Source organism: Epinephelus fuscoguttatus, linkage group LG14, assembly GCF_011397635.1.
Source record: "Epinephelus fuscoguttatus linkage group LG14, E.fuscoguttatus.final_Chr_v1".
Taxonomy (NCBI): Eukaryota; Metazoa; Chordata; class Actinopteri; order Perciformes; family Serranidae; genus Epinephelus; species Epinephelus fuscoguttatus.
Window position 1 is genome coordinate 28551043 of NC_064765.1, and position 23471 is coordinate 28574513.

At 40.8% G+C, this 23471-nt stretch overlaps 1 protein-coding gene across 1 annotated transcript in view; it reads right to left on the reverse strand.

Annotated features, from left to right (window-relative positions):
- Positions 1 to 23471, reverse strand: part of LOC125901259 (leucine-rich repeat and fibronectin type-III domain-containing protein 2) — a 193637-nt gene that overhangs the window by 13088 nt on the left and 157078 nt on the right. The gene's annotated exons all lie outside the window — the stretch shown is intronic.

A 23471-nucleotide genomic window follows, 5' to 3' on the forward strand; every position in this document is an offset into this window, starting at 1 on the left:
GAATGCTGCATCACCTTGCCAGTTTAAATGTGAAAATGGTGTAAGATTAAACTTCTGGTTTGCATGTTTACTGGCAGTGTCTTCCTCTTTGGGTATCTCTGTGTATGTCATTTTCCTTTAGGTCCCCTTTCTCATTATGTCTGCACCCTTTTGGCAACAGATAGTGCCGTTTCGAAAAAAAATTCTACATTCTGCAGGTGTCAGACTTGGCTGACGAAATCAGCACGCCTCCATGAACGTCTTAACAGAACTTCACACCCGGCTGACTCCTCCAAATGGCTTTAATTCCCCCAGACATTTGTATCATTAATTCCTAATACACTCAAAACCTAAAAATCAATTTCAATCTTTTTTCTTTTACACTAGCAACTTTTATTATTGGAAAACTCTGCCTTATATAGCCTGTGTGGTTCACACAAGAGCCATGGGGAGGAACTGTTGTAATGTTTTCATGTTAACCACATTCTTGTGCCATCATTCATCATTAGTCATAAGTGCATGAGATACTGGTCGCAGCATGAGGACTCCTTATCTTCAACCACCTTGTTACACCCCTTCATGTGTAGACTCTACTTTTCAACAACTCATAATTACAAGAGGAAGTATGTATAAATAACCTCTTTCCCTCTTGATACCAATTTGCAATTATATCATGAAGTGCCACTGCATCTGGACTCTGTGTTACACAGAGATAATTGGAATGAAATTGCAGGCAGGAAAAAAAAGAAAGTGATTCATGGAGACTCTGCAATAATCATTAAAACTGAGGAAATTAATAAATCACAGCCGAGGAACTGACATTTTCACAAATAGTATGTTCATAAAATGAGCCATATTTACGATTGGACCAAATGGTAAAGACATTAGACAGTACTGTGCCACTATTTAGTGTTGTAATACCACAAACATGCTTTACAGTTATCACAATTACAAAAGGGCTCAGCCTAATACAAAACTTAAAAGGAGGCTATCTCAAAAGGAAAAAAAAGGAACATTCGACAAATATGTCAATAACAGCCGGGGCACACCAAGCTGATGGTCAGCCGTCGGTCAATGTCTGGTCTTGGTAAACGTCTGTCGCTGTAGTTTTTGCTACATGTTACACACCACTGGCAGTAATCGGCCCTTGCGTAGCGCACAGTAAATATCCTTTAGTATTTCAACACTGGATTGTGTTATTAATGTGCTAACAGGCTAACTAGCATCTTGAATCCGTCCTGTCCTTATGCTGGGTTCCCTTTTTGAATGATGAACACAGACCACTGCCACCTGCTGGTATGTAGAGTTATTTCCTCTAATGCAGGTGAAGAACGAAAATGCTAGTTGGGTGTTGACTGTAGTCTTTGCTATGTTTTAAGCGCAATTTTTTGGCTGAGACACAGGTGACTTCAGGTGATGCAACAGTCAGACTTCATGCAATCAAGCATACTGTGTGGCAGTACATTTACCCAAGGAGTTATTTAGCTTGGAGTTTAGCTAATAAAACCTCCAACTTTAAAGCAACATTTTCAACAGCAGTCACTGTGGCTTTGCTGTAAAGTTGCAGTCAGTACCAAAAATTTACATCGTCCGAGAACACATTTTGGGGATGCTGTCACTGTAAATCTCTTCTCTTTGGTAATTACTACGAAAACAAATAACAACAACAAACACAGCATGTACTTATTTATTAGCAAAAAGTTAAATTTTGACTGAGGTGAAACAGGATAAATATAAATTGCCATTTTACATTCATACCACAAATAGACCCTTTGTCTCAGCTGTCATGTTTCTGAGCAGCCCATTGTATTAGGGTTCAATCAGCACTGCAGAGAACTGCGTGAAACTCTGTGAAAAAGGTGTTTATTTTAGCCAAATAATTGCAGACTTGATGCATACTGTTCTGACCCTCTCAGCACTCTGAAGCTAATCCCCACAAGGCCTCACGGTGAGAGCTGTCAGTGATGACAGACACTTTCTCTCATGGACTCATTTTAATGGACAGCATCTAGAAACAGCAACTGAAAAGCCCCGCAAAGCCACAGAGGCTGCCTTTTTTATTTTCTTTTGATCTTCCTTCCCCCTGAAAATGGACAATTGTGGTGGGTAAGCATTTTTTTTTTTAAAATATACAAATTTGCAGAAACGCACATAGTGCTGGCTGGAAGCAGTTGAAAAGTTCAGTATAATTCCAGTCTCGCAACAGTTTCCCATTAAAGCATACGTGTGTGATATGTCGGGGGGCTGGGCTGGGGGGGGGTGGGGGGGGGGGGGGGTGTTATGGTTGCTGGGCAGAGGAAGCCAGGCTGGGGAGAGGCAGAGGTGACCTTTAGGGGATAGAGGAGGTTCAGTCACAAAGAGATGAGAACCATGGATGATGTTTAAGGTCTGCATTCATTTACTCATGGCCTTTACCAGGCCTGCTACACTATCTGCAATTTAACGTAGGGGACAAAGATGCTGCTGAAATACCAACAAGCACACATTCTATACAGTTACACTGTGCATTAGCGGCGATGGCATATAGAAATAAGATTCCCATTATTAACCCATTGGAATGGTTTTGACATTCAGGCTTCTTTAGTCAGTACTGTGCCTGCCTCCATCTCCTCCGTGGAAAATATCGTAAGGTCACCTGACTTTTCATTTAACATGTGGCATTTAATACATAGCATAGTTATTTGTAAAATGTTGTGTTTATTGAATATCACAAGATTTAGCTTCACAGCTCACTTATTGTGTTATCAGTGCATCCTAGCAGTTGGTCCTTCTTAAAGCTCCTCCACTGATGAACAGCAGGTGTCTAACTATAGCTTAGCAACTGTGAAGTAGGCACAGCAGGGTTCTCAAGCTTTAGATTTCTCCACATGTTGCATAGTGTGTAAAGGGCGATACCCTGCATCTAAAGGGTTTTTTAATCACCTTTGTATATCCAAAATGAATAAACATAGAGTAAATAAAAAAAAGAGTAAAAAGGAATGGATTAAAATGCATAAGGGAAAAGAAAGGACTGATGCACACTGATCAATTTATAGCTTTTAATAGTGTAAACTGGCTGAATGTTTCAACAGCAGTCATTAGAGTCAGTAAAAGCAAAGACTAACAGGTGACACATATATGGTCAACCTACAACAGGTGAGTAATTCTCACTGGATAATTGAACAGGATTTCAAGTCTATTGGATGGTGAATCCACAAATGGGAGCTGTCATCGTCCATGCCATGTTTGCACACTCAAAGGCTGTAAATTGATCAGCTTGCTTCCCTCTGGATGGCCTCTTCACTTGCCAGGACAAGGAGGGTGCGCAATCCTTTGTCTCCCCAGTTGCTCATCGTGTCTGTCAGGTTTGCGTTTCTGTCTTGCTACTAGCTGCTGGCTAATTCCTGCTATCAGCTGTTTCCTGTTTACCCACCGCCAGTGGCTTGCACGTGCGGCGTCATCAACAGCTCCTCCCACAAGTCAAGTCCCGTTGCGGAAGGCTGCCTCGGTCTGTTTAAACTAAAAGGGTTCCGCCAATATGACTACCCTACGAGGCGGAAAATTGGGCACCTCGGATCAACTCGCCAGTCCGGCTATGTGTGTATAAACGCTCGCACCTTGCCGGCAAAATGGCTCAACATTCATGGAAAATCTGGCAGCGTAAAAGGGGCTTGTGTTTTTAGCTGAGCTAGACCAGAGAATATCTGGTTAAAACAGATCTGTGATGCTGTTTTAGACTTGTTCTGCTTAAAGTTTGCTGGAAGTGATGTAATATAGCCCGGGTGCATTTTCTGTGAGCACTGCATGAGACTACATTCAAAAACTACCTTTTTAAATGCCATATTGTTTGTCAGCAACCGGTCATATGGCAAGTGAGGAGGCAAATAGGTCCATGTGCTCTGATCAGTTTGGCATGCAGTGCACACCAGTCATAATTTTGTTTTAATAAAACCTCGACTCACAGCATTTGCTTCTGGTGTTCTGTTTGGAAGAAGCAAGTGGCAAACTAGCTTTAAAAGTGACATAGTTCTCTTTAAGTAAGTGCTGTACACTGAATCTAATTGATGCTGATGAAAAGAGTGGCTGATGTGAATTCTGAAAAGTATTTTGATAAATATGTGGAAAAGTCATGAATCAATAGCCTGTTTACAAAACTAGTATTCAATTTGAGAATGGACTTTAGTGTCAAGGCCTCAGCCTTTAGACTTTCAAAAGCTGAGGCACACATTATTAGATAACGTTACATTATTTTGTGGAGTTGCTCTGTACAGCACTGGAAATTGTACAACTTAGTCATTTGCGTGGGAGCCAGTCCCTCAAATACGACAGTTTAGGCTAATGTAAGCTCTATCCTAGTGCCATACTGTTTTTCTAATGACTCATAAGTCCCAATAGTCCTGATATTCCAAAAAATGGACAACTGGAGTGGAAGGCCATGTGTCTGACAGCCCTGTTACCCTGAAAACAAATGTGCATTGCTCCAAATAGCCTTTTCCTCTAAAATAAGTCAACCAATCATCTAACCAATCTAAGCCTGATATTCTTACCCTAAGTCTAACCGATCTCTCTCCTCATGCCCATACCTAATCAACCAAGACAACAAATACTAGCCAATTAGAGTCCGATGGCATCATTCTGGATAATAATTGTTTTCCATGTGCTTCGAAGAAAGCAAGGCCCTTCAGAGCAATGCACGTTTCTTTTCGGGATACAGGGCCATCAGACAAATTGACTTTTGGCCCATTGGTACATTTGTTGGATTATTGGAGCTTTGGCATTATGAGCCATGGGAACGCTCTATCCTGGTCTTAATTGGATTTAGGACAGTTTACACACCTGCATCTACAACCAAACTGAGACCCAACGAGTGTTACATTTTCCAAACTCATACTCTCAAAATATGAATATCAAAGCATAAAGATAAGTATGTTTTTGTTTAGCAAGCAAGATTTCAGAGGAAGCATCCATCATGAAACATTTGTATTCATTTCCATGCAAAGAAAGTACAAAGACTGCAGCTGGTGTTTGCATATGAATTGCTCTAGTTCTTTTTTCAACACATTATTTCACTCACTTTAACAATAAAAATCAACTTGTATTCAGCAGTATGGAGTTAGACTTTTTACCACCCAGTACACTTTAGAAAATACAAATAAACACACTCAGTTGAAGTAAAATGTACTTATTCTCAATTTGGGCAGCAACTTTGTTTATACGCATTCATTGCTTTAGTGTTTGGTGCAACGCTGTGAGGACACTGTGTATAATAGGCCTCCAGTGCAGACTGCAAATTGTTACATTAGGCCCTACTTCTGCTTTTGTGCACTCTATTAAAGTAAAATAAAATGTGCTGTTGTTGCTTCTGTGAATCTAAAAGGACATCACTTCATCAGCAAAACAGGGGTTTCTTTCTCTTTTTTCAGAGAAAGTACCTCACTGGAACAGCAAATATAAAAGCTTTTAAGAATTGGCCATTGGTTGAATCACCTGTGGTGGTATCAGAGGTGCTTGCATCAATCAGATGGCAATGTAGGAAAGAGTAAACACATATTTATTTATTGCACATATCTATGGCTTATTGCTTTAAAGTACACTCTGACAAAATGGGAATTCAAGCTTTTTTTTTCTCTCTTCTACAAATACTGATATTCTTTGACGAGGATAACAGTAATAATTTGATTCTTGATTGCGGGTTTCATCAGAGTCCAGAGGTCAAACTCACTTATTTCTTGGTAGATTTTGCAGTCATTGTATTAGACTCATAGCCACATGATGTCTGATCTATTTAATCTGTATTTACTATACTGCAAATGCCACACATACACTGAAATGAACCCCCCCAGCACTTAACATATTGCATACATTACAGTTACTAATGGATTAGTAATGTGTGCTTAGGGAGAAAAAAAACATGAATAGTAAAGCCTATTCATTTCTTTAAAAGCTTTATGACATAAAATTATATCACACCATTAAGATGGTTTCAGAGTAACAACAGGGCATTCATCCTGCCACTCAACATTGTAGGCATAGTTTGAGTTCCTGACTTTAGTTTCACATGCCTGTCTCCACACACATTTTACTCTTGTATAATAAATTCAGGTTACACACACGGAGAAACTCTGCATTACACTGATCAATTTTTCTTTGTCCATTTCCTGAAAGGGAGCATGTATTTATGGAACTGATTTCCTGTCAGACGGAGCAGAGCAGACACCTGTTATTAACTGTTGATGGACATCGATTGCTTCTAAGTTGACCAGTGAGTTTGTCAGGTCAGCTGGTGGACCAGAACGGATATTCAGTGAGTCTGAAACAGTGTGAAGAATACCCTGCAGAATGAAAATTGGCAAGTTCTTTGTCATGCACAGTCATTTCCTGTCTTAAAAAATATTTAAAAAATTGTTTTAAATTTTGCTAGCTACAGAGCTGTCCCTGCTCCCAACTAAGTTAACATTTGCTTCATTTGACAGACGTGGAAGGGGTATCCATTTTCTCATTTCACTGTTGGCAAGACAGGGAATAAATTCATTTCCTAAAACTGTTCTTTAAATGAAACTAGTCCATACACATTGAGTGCACAGCTGCCCATGTACAGTTTCACATGGTGTGTGTTTAGGATACAGGTTATAGGAAACTGCAGATTAAATAGTCAACTGAACCCATTAAGAAGAGCAATGTATTCAGACAAAGTTTTTGTGAATTTGATAGTACGATTGCTTTATTGAAAGTACAGTAGTACCATTGCCAATAGTGGGATAGTTAGTGGACTAAAACTATACATTAGTAGTCGAGGTAGCACGTTGAAAGGCACATAGTTTAAGTGTTTATATGTGATATAGCACCCCCATTTGGTTTGATGGGGTCAATAATGGAGGGGTCCCCTCAGATTATGTGTGGTCATATGCCTACAAAGTTGCGTGGTGATTGGTGAAACCCTTGAGATGTTATACACCTGTATGTGATGAGCCACGCCCTCCGCAATATTCATTGCCTTATAGAAGCTCAGTTTTAGTAAGTTTTCCAACTTTTGCCAAGAGGGAACTTTAGATATTGGTCCCTAGATTATGTTCACAGAGTTTCATGCAGATCGGTCAAACTTCCTAGGAAGAGATCGATTTGAAGTGTTTTTCCAAAAATTCAAAATGGCGGAAAATCTATATAACCAGAAGTTATGGGTTCTTGAGGCAAATCTCAAACCTCCCATGACCCTCTACCACTGTGCCAAATTTCACATGGATTGACCAAGTCAGTGAGGAGAAAAATGTGCAACAGACACACAGACAGAGTTTTCGTCATTATATAGTAAGATAGTATGAAAGCCCCTACATACCCTGACCTCTTTATATTACATCACCTGACTTCCTCCTTTGCATCTGTATGTGAGGGTTGACAGCCTGCAGCACATAGGTGACATGATCACAGCCTCCTGGATCACAATTTAGTGGTTATTTTTATTAAAGTACATACATAGATATAAGTGCAGACTGTGAATGAGAGCTGCATGACCAAGTAGCCTTTAACCATGACCACTTGCATGAATCCTTTTTTAACATGTAGGTATGAAAAGTTATTGGAAAGTAGCAGGAGTGAGAGAAAAAGAAACATACCATCAGAGTAGTATCTGTACATAAGGTACAATTGCAGAATGGGGGACAGAGTAGTCTTGCCATTAAGAGGTAGAGGAGGTAGTAACAGCACCAAAACAGTGTCTGTATTAACAGGACAGTCTGAAGGAAAGGATCATGGGTGGCATGGGTGTGATGTTTTGACGACATGTTATCCGTGCTACCCACTGCAGGACATTTAAACAGCAGCTGTTAGCAATTAGTGGCTAACTCAAAGGAGAAGAACAGCTGCCGCAAAGAGGGAAAACAGTGAGGTCCAGGGGCTCCTCACTGTCTGAGCAGACCAGATCAGCCGCATATAACAGGAGCAGTAAATTATTGTTATTGACACGTTGATGCCATTATTATATGTCACACTGGAGGCTGATGCTGCTGTGTTACACGTCACGCCTCTTTTGATTATGCAAAGCCGCAATGCAGTATATGATCACACACTGGAGCGGAATGATGCAGCCGTTGTTTGTGTCTCTGTGCAAAGGTGGCATAAAGAAGGGACGTAGTAGTGGCCCTATAATGCAATCTCTGTGTAAGGAAGGCTACGACAGGCAGACATGGCGGAGAGATGGTGAGAGTTTGTCAAAAACAAGGTGTATTTTGTGAGTGGGAGTTTGTTGTACAAGGTTTAACCTTCACGTGAACATGACTGCACAGCTGTGTTGCCATCTGTTAGACAAAAATCCAAGTGTACTATTAGGCCCTGAGGGAGAGGAGGACGGTCATTCTGATAGCCTCTCCTTCCCTCAAACTAACAGACCTTCTATCCATCCGTCGAAGCATGACTGTGAACATACCATGCTGGAGAACCAAACAAATTGTTTGGACCCAATCTGAGGTTTAACAAACTTTTATTTCTAATGTCCTAAATCACGAAACGAGGCTGCAGCAGTGAGGACAGCCCCAGTTGTCCTAACTGAGACTGTCCCGACTGAGCTCAGCCCACTTTGCTTCAGTGCTATTTGCAGTTGTCAGCTGTGCTCAGTGGCGTAATCTACCAACACACACAGTGGGACAGGGGGGTGAAATACACTACCGCTGTCTCCGAAACAACAAGAGTGAGCACTCACCAGCATCACGTCTTTTGCCTTTCTCTCTCCTCTGCTACACTTTGATGAAACGTGTCACAGAATGACAGCTTGGTAAACCCAAGTGTGATGTGTATAATCCACTGATGTCATGTTGCATCATTTGTCGGTGCTGACGCTCAGACGCTCACAATTGTGACAACATTTATCTCTCACTGCTATTTGGAGCTGCCAACACACATAAAGGTGCCTCCTGCAACTTCAACCTGACAAACCAACAGTTTGTTTTCTTTTGTATGATTAAATTACAGTCTGGCATCTTTAGGAAAACTACAAAACTAAACAAATATAAGCGCAAAGTGCTCGCAGAATTTATAAGATGAATCTTGGCAACAGGGAAAGTCTTGATGAAAGATGGAGATTATCAGAGTGGAAAATGGAAGCAGCACATCGTGGCTGACACCTGACGCTTCTCTGGATGATAACCAAAGTAATCTGTCTGTTCGATCAAATGTAGCCTCACTCACATTGTGCAGAATCAGCTGCTGGATAAGACAGAACTACCTGAATGGGTCTACCTCTCTAGAACAGCAACAGGATTACATCAACCAGCTGTGAGCTGATCTTTCTGTTACCTTTTCTGACAAGCTTCTCAGAAAAGACTGTAAAATAGATGCAGAATTTTATCACTGTAGAGCCTATAGGATAAGTTTGTACAGGTCTGATTGGACAGGCTAAGGATAGGCTGTCTATGAGCATTGGTAAAACTAGAGTTTGTATTTTGCTGAGAGAGAATCTGTTATTCTAAAGGCTGCTCCGATACACTTACGTTACTATATATAAGGTATCAACAGTGCCAAATGTTTTCTGGGCAGCATGCAAGCAGGTCATCATCAAGAGCATTAACACTAGCCTACTTCCATCCTCTTATTTCTGTGCAACCAAAGTGCTGTGGTACACTCTTTTCTCACAAGTGTGGAAGGACTTATTTCAGGCATCTAAAGTTCCAAAAGTAAATGACCAATTCCTTTGCTTGATTAGCTGTTGGAGCACTTCCAAGGACTGATTGGCCTCTCTCAGTTGAATTACCCATACAAGAGATTAACAGCTGTTTTAGAAAATATCTCGTTATATGATAAAAAAGTCAAAAGGCACAAGGCTGGGTATAGAAAAACACGAGGAGACAAGTAAACTATGAAGCTGAAAGTGTTTTTCAGTAAGAAACACTGAATCACAGAGCTTATGATTCTGTTGTTTGCACAGCCTACGGCAAGAGAAAGAAGTTTATACTTTATAGAAACTACATGATGCGTTTAGCAACCTAAATGAGTTCAATTTCGGATTGTTTCTAACTTCAACTTTAAAGTACTTTGAAATAAAACTGAAGCTTATGTTTGCTGGTATGGTTATGGCCTCTCAGTCCTGTTTCAGGGGCATTTAAAGCCACACTGAATCCAGATAAGGGCAGTTTTATCCTAAGGGTAGTAACTATTGGTTCTAGAACCTGAGGACATTACATCCTCCCCAAGGATACCATTAAAATAAAACATTGAAATGAGAATTTATATTGTAGAACAAGTTCTGGAACCACTTGACCCTTCCAGTTTACAACTCTATAGTCACCAGCCTGTTGTATTCAGACTATGTAATTTTTGTGTAGGCATTAGGCTTTCAGTGGCCCTCAAGACCTTACTATGAGTTCTAGGTGGGTTGGAGGTTGCAGCTTCTCTACCTGCAGCACTGCTTTGTCTTTGTCTCTCTCTGCCTTTGTAAGAGTCAGACTTTATTACAATACATCCTTGGTCTTTGTATGATGCAATACAACTGAAAGAGCCAAAATGTCCAAAATGTTTAACCATCAAAGAAAACTCACAATGCTCAAGTTTGTTTTCCACAAGTCATTTGAAAACTCTGTAATCAGCCTTGAGTTTGCTTGTCTTTGACAGCATCAAAGCCTCTGCGGCCTGGTTGCCAAAGTCATGATATGGTTGAGAGGGGCTCTGTAATTGTGCCTACATTTTTTAACAAAAGAAGTGGATGAAGCTGAGGCTACAGTTCTATACTTTGTGGGAGTAAGGTAGATTTTCGTGAAGAAACGAAACTTTGTCCTGGCAGTTCTTGACCTGTTCCTCAGGGTTCCCACTGAGGTCTGACCCCAGATATCCTTCAGTAATTGAGAACTCAAAGGGAGTCAAAGTCGAGACATCTGCCCCCAAACCCAGTGGTAAGAGTTTGTGTTAACATAAGTGTTGACGGGACTTAACAATGTCAAACAAATATTGAGAGTGCAACATGAGAAAAGTTAATATTAATGGATATAAATGGATTTTGACAGTCTCATCACTATCATTCATCGTCATACTTCTTTTGGGGGATATTCATGCTCTAGGTTTTCAAACTCCAGTTTGTCTACATTTTTTGAGGGGCATATACGGGAAGTTTAATGTCCTCATGGAGTTTGTTAATTATGCTGTAGGCAACAACTTTTATTCCAACCTGAAATCATTATGACTTTATGTCCTTATGTTTTCAAGTTGCACGTCTGTTCATCTAATTCCCGTGATCCTGATGCCTTGTGATAATGTAAATTTCGCACAAACCTCCACTTAGACTCAAGGATGGACTGATTAAAATCTGACGGTCAAAGGTCAAGGTTACTGTGACCTCACTAAACATATTTTTGGCCATAACTCAAGAATTCATGCATTAATTATGACACCACACATGTCCAATAGAATAAAGTAAAGAAGTGGTGACGTTTTATTTTCTAAAGGTCAAAGGTCAACTTCCCTCTGACATCATAATGTTCTGCAAAAAGACTTTTTCTGTTGATTCAGCGCCATAACTCAGATACAGAAGGGGAAATATTTGGTTGGATACTGGATTGGTGACACTTATCTTGGGTGCCCACCTTGAAACCTTGATGATTGTATAGATTTTTTTTGGCTGCAGGGTTGAGGATGTGTGTGAAGCATCCACCTTTTAGCTTCTTTGGAGAAACATCCATATTTCAAGTATTGTCTACCGTCAAGGCTACATATGAGTCTGCACAGACATGGATGTAAACTGCAGCTTGACTGGTTGACAGAGGTATCCAACTGTGATGCGGTTACATTTTGGCAAAGTCACACCATTGGAGGTATGCCTAATTAGCTATCAGTCTTTGCTTGCATTGAGCCCATGGATATACTGTCAGACAGCTCTCACAGGATTACCTGATTGCAAGTTGTGGAGGTACAAGCAGTGTATTTTTTTTCTATGATTTATGGAAGTTTATTCACAATGTAATCCTTGAAGTGTAAATCACACAATCTAAAAATATCCCTATCATGTGTGGGTTAACATTTACTCAGTTATGTCTCAGAAAAAGAGTGTAATTTTTGACATAAATTGTGGCAATTGGGCGCTAAAGCATCCTAATTGCCTCCATGGGCTGTGTGTAACAGCCGCTGGTGCTGCTACGACTGCTCACTATGTCGATAAGCGGGCCAAACTACAATAACTAACTTCCTGTTGTTTTTAGAATAGTGGCATGCACTTGCACCTTTCACCTCATGCTGTGGCGTTGCCTCACATCTCTTGAACAAGTTACTGAATTGTCTGCATGAGATGAACTTAAAAATGACACCAGGTATTTTCACTTTTCCTTTTAAGACTTCTTGTTTTGAAGTACGATCACAAAGATATTCTAGTTTCCAGATTTAGGAATGGGAAGGTCTGTGTTTGCCTGTCTCAGCTTCCAAATTTACACATTTGCGCAGGCTGCCACGTCAACATCTCCTCAGTATCATGACATTTGCTCGGCATGGAAGGGAATTTGTAAGAATTGCATGTGAACTAATGATGAGCACACTGTTTCATTGTTCATGTCTGATGTTTTCATTCATCAAATGAGACATCTGCCTCCTTAACAAGCCGTCATGGTGGGAAAGGTCAGACGTATTAAGACTGTGTACCCTCTTCATTCCTCTAGTTTACCATTGTCTTGAGCTAATTACATACATGCCTCTGACATCTGACTGCAGACACACACTGTCACACACACACACACACACTGATTAATTGAACCAGACTTCACAACCCTACTTGGTATTTGATGAAAGCCCCTTGTGCACAGTAATGAATGCCAGCACAGGGGGGAGGTCTCCACAGCCCAAAACAGGATCAAATTAATTGATGCTGCTTGAGGCCATGCAGCAGTTAATAAATGAAATTGTTTTATTTTTATTTTTTTAACCATTGCCGACCTAATTAACCTTTATCGGGTTAGACTGTGTCTATTTATCTTTGTTGTTTTGCCTGGCATAATATTTAGCTTGCTGTTGCTGTTATTTTTTTGAATGCACCTCATTCCTTAAATGTCTCCAATGCTTCATATCAATTTCCAACAGAAACGACATGACACTGTTTTGTAAAGCTATTTAGAAGGGCCGTGTTAAGGTCAGAGAAGCAATTCAGAGATGCTGGCGGCTTTCAGATGAAAAATAAAAAATTAAAAATGAAAAAAGGGGAATAATTTATTAGAGAAATTAAGATACAAGAGCTGGTGAAATCTAAGGTTAATGGCAAAGTAAGATGGTCTTCGTCGTGACGATATTACAATGTGCATTGGCAGTCTTGGATGTCTGATATGAGCTTAATTCATATTCACCAGCAAATGTTCCAGTGGAGGTAAGCTGATTCATCTGAGTGGAGCAGGTTGCACTAAATTGTCAGGGATATTCTGCAGCAAAGATATGCCAGCGGCACGATTAAGACGTGGATCGTGCAGATGGAGAATTGGGCTTTGAGAGGGTTTTATTTTATTTTCAACCACCATAATGATGTAGGTTGCTCAAACCATCTGGAGTTTGTCACACGTTGACTGAACACTTGGCGTTACTCTACCTTGGTAATGCAATTAGCTGGAACTAGATGTGAAATCCTTGTTGGTCACTGGCATTTCAGGAACGTCACGTCAGTTTTTGCACATTTTAATTAATCTGATCATTTCGTTGAATGTTTGACTGTTAGCAGGAGTTACCTGTTGTCAATAGATATTGAATTTTAGTATGTGTGTAGCTTTTCTGGAGCAACAAATTGGCTGTCAACACTTCCATTTGATGGCAGGCAGACAACGCTAACAGAGATTAAAACCAAAATCTATAACCTAACTTCAGGAATTCAATTATGTCTTTAAAGCTTATGGGCTAGCTGAAAACATGCTGATTTACTTTGATTTCTTATTTTACAGTTAATGTCCAATGTGCATAGATTAATACCGGTTCACATAACCACTGGTGGAGGGTATACCCGGTTAAATAGGGTGGACCCAGCCAGCGTTGCCAGGTGTACGATAATTATCGTATTTGTACAATAATTTGACCCTCTGTACGATGTACGATCAATAATCCCAATCCCAAAAAAGGCCAAATGTACGATAATTTGACCATTTCATGAATGTGTGGTTGTAATCAGTATGCCAGAGTTTTTTTTGTGTGAGCCCTGAAGGCATCTGTTTCCATGTGACATGTTTCCAGCCAATCGCACTTTGCTTAGCATGAGATACGGGTGACGTTTGTCTCTGAACAATGAGCACGATTGGCTGAATGGTCAGCTGTAACCGCCCCACGAGGCACTAGGACCCGTCGGGAATGAGATTCAAAACAGAAGAAGAAGAAGAGGAAAAACAGAAGCAAGGAAAATGGAAAAGAGTAAACCAAAAAAAGTAAACAATAGAGTGACTATATTTGCCTGCAGAGCATCAGTAGGATTGCTATTTTGGTTATGACGGATGTACGATAATTTCCTAGCCTGAGTGTCAGACTGAAGCTCCCAGAACCTTCAGTCTGACATCGCCTCCATTGAAGGCGATTTACAAGGGGGAGGGAATTTGATTTTTCTCTAACCAATCAGTAGAGATCAAGAACTCACCCAGAATCTGACGTCATTAGTATCCATGCCTCGGGGGTGCCGAAAACAAGCGAGCATTGCCCGTTTAAAATGTCTCCGTCGTCGTGCACGCCCAGTTGCATCGCCGTTAAATCCAGTTTAGCAGCTTCCTTAATTTGGTCCTCCATTAACGCGAGTAGTGGCAAAATACCTCGATAGCATTGTTAATGTGGTCTGTAGGATCTGTAACGGTCGCCATTGTTGCTATCCTCACTAGTTACCCACCAGCGGACAGCTTGACATCAGTGTGGCGCTGATTGGCTAATTGCTAGACCCGCCCCCACCCCCGGCGTTCATTGGTCCGTCCATCGTTTGGACGAGATAAATCGCAAATTCATTGCCGTATGCCAGACCAGAGATGCAAGCCTACTCAGTTGAGTGGGCGGGGTCTATGGTCTGGAACCATGCTAATCATTTCCCTCAAAATACAATAATTTTGAATCTCTGGTACAATAATCCTACATTTCCCACCTGGCAATGCTGGACCCAGCTCTTTTTCTGGCTGTTTACAGTATACCCTATTATCAGCCATAAAGCCACTAGAATATATGGGAGAGAACTACTACGTAGATGGAAGAGTACCCATCTACCTAGTCATACAACCACCTCCTCAACTACCACTACACTACTACAACAATCCTGTTTTAATGTGTTATGTGTTGATATGTTAGGCTATTCACTGTTCTTCAAAAAAGCACAATGTTCCTTGTGTAAAATCGGCAGTTTGAGGGGTGGTGGCCCAACCAGTGGCCCCACTGAGTACAACTTAGTTTTGTGGATTCCTGTCTGCATTTCCACTGCATCTTAAAAAACTGTGAAGAACAGCCTGTTGGTCTGATAAGGCCACATGTGTGTGACAGGAAAACGATCTCTGGTGTAGATTCCAAAATGCTTTCACTTACTACTTTAAAAAAATGGTTTCAGATGATGTTATGTTCGTTTGCTCAGTGTGATGGTTTCTCCGTTTTATGTTGACAAAGAAAACCTAGTTAACCCGATAGGGAACCAGGCATGCAATGCTTCGGATGGACAGTGTGTTTTAGGAATTTACAACCTGAAAATCTGAAAGTGGCTCCAGTTTATCTTCAAAGTATAAACTGATGACTTGCACATCCAAAAATGATAAATACTGGGTGCTGGACAGAAGAACAAGCACAAAAATACACAAAAATGATCCGTACACCAGAAACTGCTCCTCTTAAAATTTTCAATCATATCACCACATGTGACATTTTGGGCCCCAGCCAGGGCTGGTGTCTGAAACGTCACATGTGGTGATATGATTACAATTTCCAAAAGGAGCAGTTTCTGGTATGAAGACTGTTTTTTTGTGTGACTTTTTTTTCTCCAAAGCATGATTTGCTGTCTGCATTTACACGTTTCTGGGTCTTCAAAGAGTTTTTTGGAGGTCAGGAACTGCAGTCCAGGAACAAAATGTTTCCTGGTTACCCCCAGTTCCTCCAAAACACATCTAAACAAGGTTCCTGCATTCTTAGAAAGTTCCCTGTTGTGGGAATGGTTATTTCAAGGCAGATAAATCAAATATTATCTGTGCTGTAATGCTCTAGTTATCGCTATATCACTAACTTACTTAGCTGCTCAGTAAGGGTGACTGTAGAGGTGCAGATATGTAACCTGCATATGGTATAAACCAGGATAAATATGTAGGGATGAGTCAGTTTGCCGTACAGTTTCAGACAACTCCCACACAAAGCTGGTCACATACGGTATAAAGCTGCAGTGGTGGATACGCTCCTGTATCCATCACATAACACCCCTCACACCTCCTGAGGCAAGCCACAGGTTCTGTGCTATATCAGCCATAAATGGGTAATTGACAAGTCATTGGCTGCGCCTCATGCTTTTTGCTCCCTTTATCCAGTCAAAGCATCTCACTTGTGTCTCTTATTCATTTAATATTTGGTTGGCTCCCTGCCCGGCACATCGCATCTCTCCTGACTGCTGAACTTTCCGGCCAGAGACTCTGAACCTTTCAAGCGTGAGATGGAGCAAAGGGTGAAATATCCAGGGCCGGAATTGTGTGTGTGTGTGTGTGTGTGTGTGTGTGTGTGTGTGTGTGTGCTCACTATCTGTGTTCTTATGTGCTCTATGATATGTTTAAACTATGTCTAGCAGGAGAATCAAGACTCTGAAACAAAGGAGCCCTAAGGATGAGAGATGGATGAAGATCCTGAAAGGTTATTCACGAGGTGATAATGCATTTTATAGTGATTTGACTAAGAATGAATGGAAGGCCAGAGATCACAACTGAATGACATTACTATATGTAGTCTATTCTGCAGCTTCTATGTTTGGGTCGGCACTAGTAAAATAACATTAAAGAAAAAAATTCAAAATACCTGTAACTCAACATATTAAAGTATTTTTGCCTTTATTTTAGAAATAGATTATAGTAGGATGACAAGAAATAACTGATGACATGTTTAAATCCTTTAGGCCCCCAGTGGTACATACTTTTCCGTTTTTGATACACAAAAAAGAAAAAGGAAATGACATTGGACATATCTGGCCAGCTAACACTCTTATTAATTCAAGGCACCCAGGTGGCCTAGCGGAAATACTTCATCCTTAGTATAGAGGGATTCATATTGAACAAGACAAAAACCACTGACTGCAGACTCCACTAGTGGCAAGCTTATAAAATACTCTAGAGTTTTATGAATTGGGATATTGGGACACGTTTGAGTGGCCGATGGAGCCATAAAATGAAAGTGATGTAGCCAGCCAGTCTGGCACCCCTCCTCTCCGATACCACTGCCAGCAAAACCACGATCTGTGGCCCATGATGCCTCACATTCCCGTGTGAGGCCTCACACGGATATGATTATAGCAATTAGGTATGTCTGACTCTTTCCCTCGAGTCACATTTGCAATTAATTGCAGAATGACATGGGGCTGTGGTTGTGGGGTATAGGGACTAACATTATTTGTCAAACACAAAATTAAGCCAGTGAAAAAGTGTAACAGGGGAGATACTTTCATTAAGAAGGGGCATGTACACTATTCAGCAAAGCGGGGACTCAGAATTAAATTAATATACAGATGTTGCAGTATTTATCCAGTGAGGTAAGCAATTAATTCTAAAACTTCCTAGAAATAGATTTCTAACTGTGATAAACAACAGCCTGTGGCTCAGATTATCTATTCACAATCAGTTAGTGAAGGAAGTATGTGGCCAGGCTTTGCCTGGAGCATGTTCCAGCGAGACGTGAGTTGCCAGAAGCTGAAGCAGTATCAGGAAGATCTAGACTCTCCAAGGGCACTCAAAATCAAAACTTAAGTTCATGTTTTTGTAATAATAAAGTTAAGCCATGTATCTTTTTTTTTCCACCTCTGCGACTAAATGTGATAAATAGGACACTCTTAAAACTGCACTAATTAATAATTTTATATTAACAAGGGATTAAAAGGCTATGTTTAATGTGCACCGTTCTCACTCCCATCTCATCAAATATGTCAGCTTGGTCAGTGGCTCTCCACTTTAAACTTTGATGCCCTAGGTACCCCTATAGTGTCAGTTTTGGACACTCAAGGGCAGTGTGTTAGGTTTTAAGGCAACAAAACTACTTGGTTAGGTTCAGAAAAAAGATCATGAATTAGGTTAAAAGAAGCATATTAGTCACGTAACTTCACTGATGTAAGTATGTTAATGATTAACATTATTATGGGACCTCAGCAGCAGCAGACTTTTCGTTTTGCACGGGACACCAACAGCTGTCTCCTGGGTGAAAGTCCTGTGTTTGTTTGACCTGTCCACTAAATCCGCCCACCCCACCACCCCACACTGACTGTCTCGCTCTTTATACTATATTATGTCATTGCTAGGAATGGGTTAACAGTGGAGCTAGCTGGCCCGGTTCTTCAGATGCTAAAGCGCCTTGTGCATCTGTATCAGATGGCCACAGACCAAGCTGCCATATTTGATGCCCGGAGAACGAGAAAGTGTTTCAGCATGAAAGGTAAGATGTCACTCTTTAGTGACAAACCTGCAAGGATTTATCACCAAATATGCAGGCTCGCATACCAACAGTGTGGTACCCTTTGACTCTACTTATCTTTATGGATCTTTCAGCTTTTAGCTTCATTCAACTCATTGTTTTGCTTCAAGATCTCTGCCCAATTTCAAGCCACAACTATGTGCTACTCGTTGGTGGAGACCAAATCAAAGATAAATGAAGGTGAATATTTGACTTGTGGTAATGGACAAAAAACCCAACTGAACGCTAATGTTGCTTGTGTTTTCATAAAAATCAGTTAATGCTGCTTTGAGATTTGGTTCAGCGTGGGGAAATAATGACATACCCTTACATGACATTTTTTAGTGGGGGCACATGTGGTCACTGCACTAACTCTATTGTGTAGTACTTTTTCTACAAGGTCCTTCAGACACAGTAAAAACCTTTCCCAGTGGTCTCCCCGGACGACCAAAAAAAAAAAAAAAAAAAAAATTAAAAACATCTCAGAAGGAATAGCACCAGCTCACTCGCTCTCTTATCAGAGGCTGCCAGATGCCAGCCCACAACACCATCCCACACACAGCCTGAAGGTGCAGCGCAACACGAAGCCATCGCATTGGGGAGGGAGAGCGAGGGAGAGAGGGAGATACAGTAGAGGGAGAGCAAGAGGGAAACCGAGACGTATAGCCTGGGAACATTCGGAAGGAAAAGTGGATCACCGTGCGGAGGAGGGTCGATTGGAGCAGAGGGAGGCTGGGAAAAAAGTGGATCGGTAGCGTCAAAGACCAATCTCTCTTTTTCCCCACCATGCCTGAGAGGCTGAAGACGAAAGAAAGGAGAAACAACTTTAGATGGGTTTTGACAGTGTGATCTGTTACCGTGAAAAAGGAGAAAAATTGTGGTTTACGATGGTTCCCACGGCAGCTTTGTGGCAACAGTAAAGATGATGCAAATCACTTGTGAGTAACAAGCTCCATCCATCACCCTTGTTACAGCTCCAACATACAGCACGGGCCCAACGGCAAAACCAATCATGCACACATTGTATGCAAAAGCCTACAGGCAGTCTTTTCACTGTGGGTGTAAGCTTTCTAAATTTTATATATGGAAAGCAGAAAATCTTTTACCAGAGCGAGATACACTGTCTGATCAAGCCATCTGTGATTAGATTTTGACAGGCTGCTGAAAGTGCACTAGTTGACAGCCTCAAAATTCAATTTTGTTTCACTTTCTCATGTTCTCTGCTTAAAGACAACTATCTGTGGTGACATTCAGATGTGCACACACTTGACAAATGCACCGGTGTACACACTCACGCACACACGATGGCTGGCAGCTGCTCGCTGCCTTAGCTGCTTTTTCAGGCTGCCGACGAAAGCTGATTACCAGCAGCCGTCCTTTAAACAAACAGCAGAGAGCTAGCAGAGTATGTGAGCATAACATTTGAGTTTGAGAGAAAGACGGAGAGAGACAGGGGCAAGAAGCTGTCATGAAAGGCACTGAGCCTTGTATAAAAACATAATTCTAGCATGGTAAGTGAAAGAAATGGAGAGAGCTAAATGTGGACATTTGAGGGGGTCGAAGTGAGGAGATAAATGGCAAAAATATGGAACTGGTTGAAAAATGAAGATAGGGTTGATTGATGATGAATAATGTCAGTGTATGAAAAAAATGAGAAATGCTTATTACACATTCAAAGAGGTCAGTGTGATTGATATTTGTTTTGAATGTCCAACAAAAGCTGAAGATATTTAAAATTTACAATGACATAAGAATCAGAAGATGAAACTAGTAAATGTCAACATTTGTTGTTAATAAACCACTGCCCACATTTGTTATTCATTGTTATCGGGCTAATTATATCTCAGTCAGACAATGTAAAATGTGTAAAGCATTAATATTTAGCTTTCGTACTCCCACTTCGTCACTCCCCTCAAGGAAACACCAAGCTCAGCACAGCAGGGAGTGGGGAGTGATGAGAGTAGACCTGCAGGCATGGCAGGAAAAGAGTGAGTGGAGCACTGATGAGTAAGTACACCGCCCTTTGACTTGCGGTGACTGCCTGAACTAGATTGCATGCTTCATTTTATTGGCACCCCATGAACTAGCAGTGGAACCTGAAGCTGTGTTCAGACACCTTTTAAAAAGGTATCACAATGACATACAAAGTCAATGGAAGGATGCAACTAGCAAGCAGACAGATTTGTTCCAGATCACAAAAATAACTTGAAAATAAGTCGGAAATATCATACCTTGGAGAGACAAGAGGCAAAAGCAAAGAAATTGGGGGGAAACAAATGGCGGAGCATGATTTCTTATTAAATTTTCACTCTATCACAAAAACAGCAAAGGCATTGCACATATTGCTAGCTAGCTACAGCTAATGTTTGTACAGTCAGACATAACCTGCTTGGGGCGAATCAATGTGGAGTTCAAAAATACTGCAGCGGTTGAATTTGCTTGAGTAATGCAAGGTGAATATTCACTTTGTGCTTCATCAAACAGCACTCAAAAACTTATTTTTTTCATATATATATCATGTTACAACATCAAATGTTTGTATTTAACGTGGCTAAAGTTTCAAAAAATTAGGTATACATATGTGAAAGTAATTAGGGCTGCCCCTAACTAAGAATTTTCCTAGTAGACCAACAGTTGTCATTTCGGGCCATTAGTCGTCTAGTCACCTGCATGTTTACGGATTTATTTAATTACTGTATGATATATTTTGGGTGGGACAAGACAATTCAAAGTCTGAAAATAGTATCAGTAACATTGTTAACACTGTGCTACATTACAGAGAAATACACACTGTACTAATGAACCTTCATTAATATAGGCCTATATTTTATCTACAAGTGCACATCACACATTGAGCGAGCCGCCTGTTAATGACGCCATCGGCAAAGCAATGATTGTGCTAAGTGGCTAATGGGCATGTAGTTACTTACATGTTTCAGATGATACGTCATGTATGCCGTTGACGAATGATGGACAAATGTTTGCCTGCAGAGTTTACATATCACCTTGGGTTCATCCTTCACCTTCTCAAAATTATCCCACACTTTGGATTTCCTGCCCGACATGGCAATTACCTCAGACTTCAGACCATTTTGAGTACTCTGTTTCCAATGTCGTTTTTCCACTTTGGAGACAAGCTAATGTCAGCTCTTGACGGCTCTCTGTATGGTTATCTGCTCAAGGCACGCTGCTGCAAGTGTTCACATTCCATACACTGCTACATGTAGCGACATGCTAACACCAGGGAAACATGCAAACTTGCGAAACATGCAAACTTGGTTGGTGATATTGTAAATTTCCCTGCAGTTTTGGATCAGTTCATCATCAATCATCATTACTGCTTGAAAATGTTGTATTGTTAAGATTTCGGTTTAGAGACTTTTATTGATATTTCTGTTGGAAGTGTCACTTTACTCCTCTACAGTCAGGCCACTAGGACACTGCCTAAGGAAACTAATGAGTTTTTGGCAGCAAGATGGTGTATGTACAGTTATCTAATAATAAACTACAGTGGCCATGCTCATTTTAATGAGGGGACCAGTGCATCAATGGGCTCATTGATGTGTTTTTAGGTGTTTCTGGAAAACAATGGAGTTCCATGACACAAAGGAGTAATGTATACTGTGCCTGGCTTTAGCTACACAGAAAATAATTGCCAGTTGGATCAATTCCTTGATGGTTTTAATCTTTTTACAAGATTAATTGATGTTAGCAAAAATATTGATTAGTTGTCTTATCCTGTAAGAAAGCATAGTATATGACATAACAAAGATAAAATCCGGAAGGCACTCTAAAAGTGAGACAAGCGAATATTTTAATTCATAAAAAGTTCCAGTAAAACAATAAAAGTGAGTCTGAAATATCTAGACAATGAGAGAAAGTGTTTGCAAGAGGAAAATAACAGCCATCTGCAATTCAAACTTTACCCAACGTTAAAAACTCTAAGGCGGTAAACCCTACCCATCTGCCTCTCCAAGAAGGATAAAACAAACACCAAGAACTGTCGGCAAATAAATTTAACCCAGGTCTCTCCACAGACTGAGAGAAAGCTAACAGAGGTGGTGTCAGATTTGATACGGGGTGATTAGTCTCCATTTGCACTGAGCGAAAGCTCATGCAAGCAAGATGTGTGAGTGTTTATGCAGAGGGACTGTCCATATGGGGGACTGTTATATAATTCATACTGCAGGTGTTAAACAGCTTAAGCTTCCTGAATGAGAGACAAGCAGCTTTGAAATAGGGTCCCTCATATACAGTGCGCCTGTGTGTTCACAAAATGGCTGACAGGAAGAAGTCATTGAGGAGAAATATGCCCAGCACAGGGATACACAATGGGAAGAGAATATGAAGGGCACAAAACCAATCAGCGGGCTGTCAGCCAGCTTTTTGTCAAACAGGAACATGTCTGATGTCGGCCTTCCCTGGTGGACAGAACGCAGTTTGTTTCAAACTTGTTTGAAGATGAACTGCTTGGGCAGATTCAAATCAAGTCGAAATAATCTGCTTGTGATTCAGTCAGCCAATATTCCGGTTGCAATAATAGGATTAACTTTTGTTCCCTACTCAATACGTGATTTGCTTTCAGAGCCTGATAAGGGTCCCTTTTAATTAGTTTCAGAAATGTTGATAATAAAAGAACTCAAAGTGATGTATGATTGAAGTAGGCTGTGATTTGGAAATACTGAGTGTTCCCTTTGATGTGAGGTGCACTTTGCTGTAGTCTGCATGGTAAACATCCCTGTCAAAGTGCAGATGCTGCTGCCTCTCTTTGTCATACAACTGGCCAAAAGACAAGAAAAAGATCTCCCATCGGCAGAGGCTTGTACAACAAAGGCAGATGGTAATTTATGGTGCTTAGTGAACCTCTTAACTGCATGTTGAGGCCACTGAAACCTTATGCCAAACCTCAGCAGCAGGGACCTACCTTCCTCTGA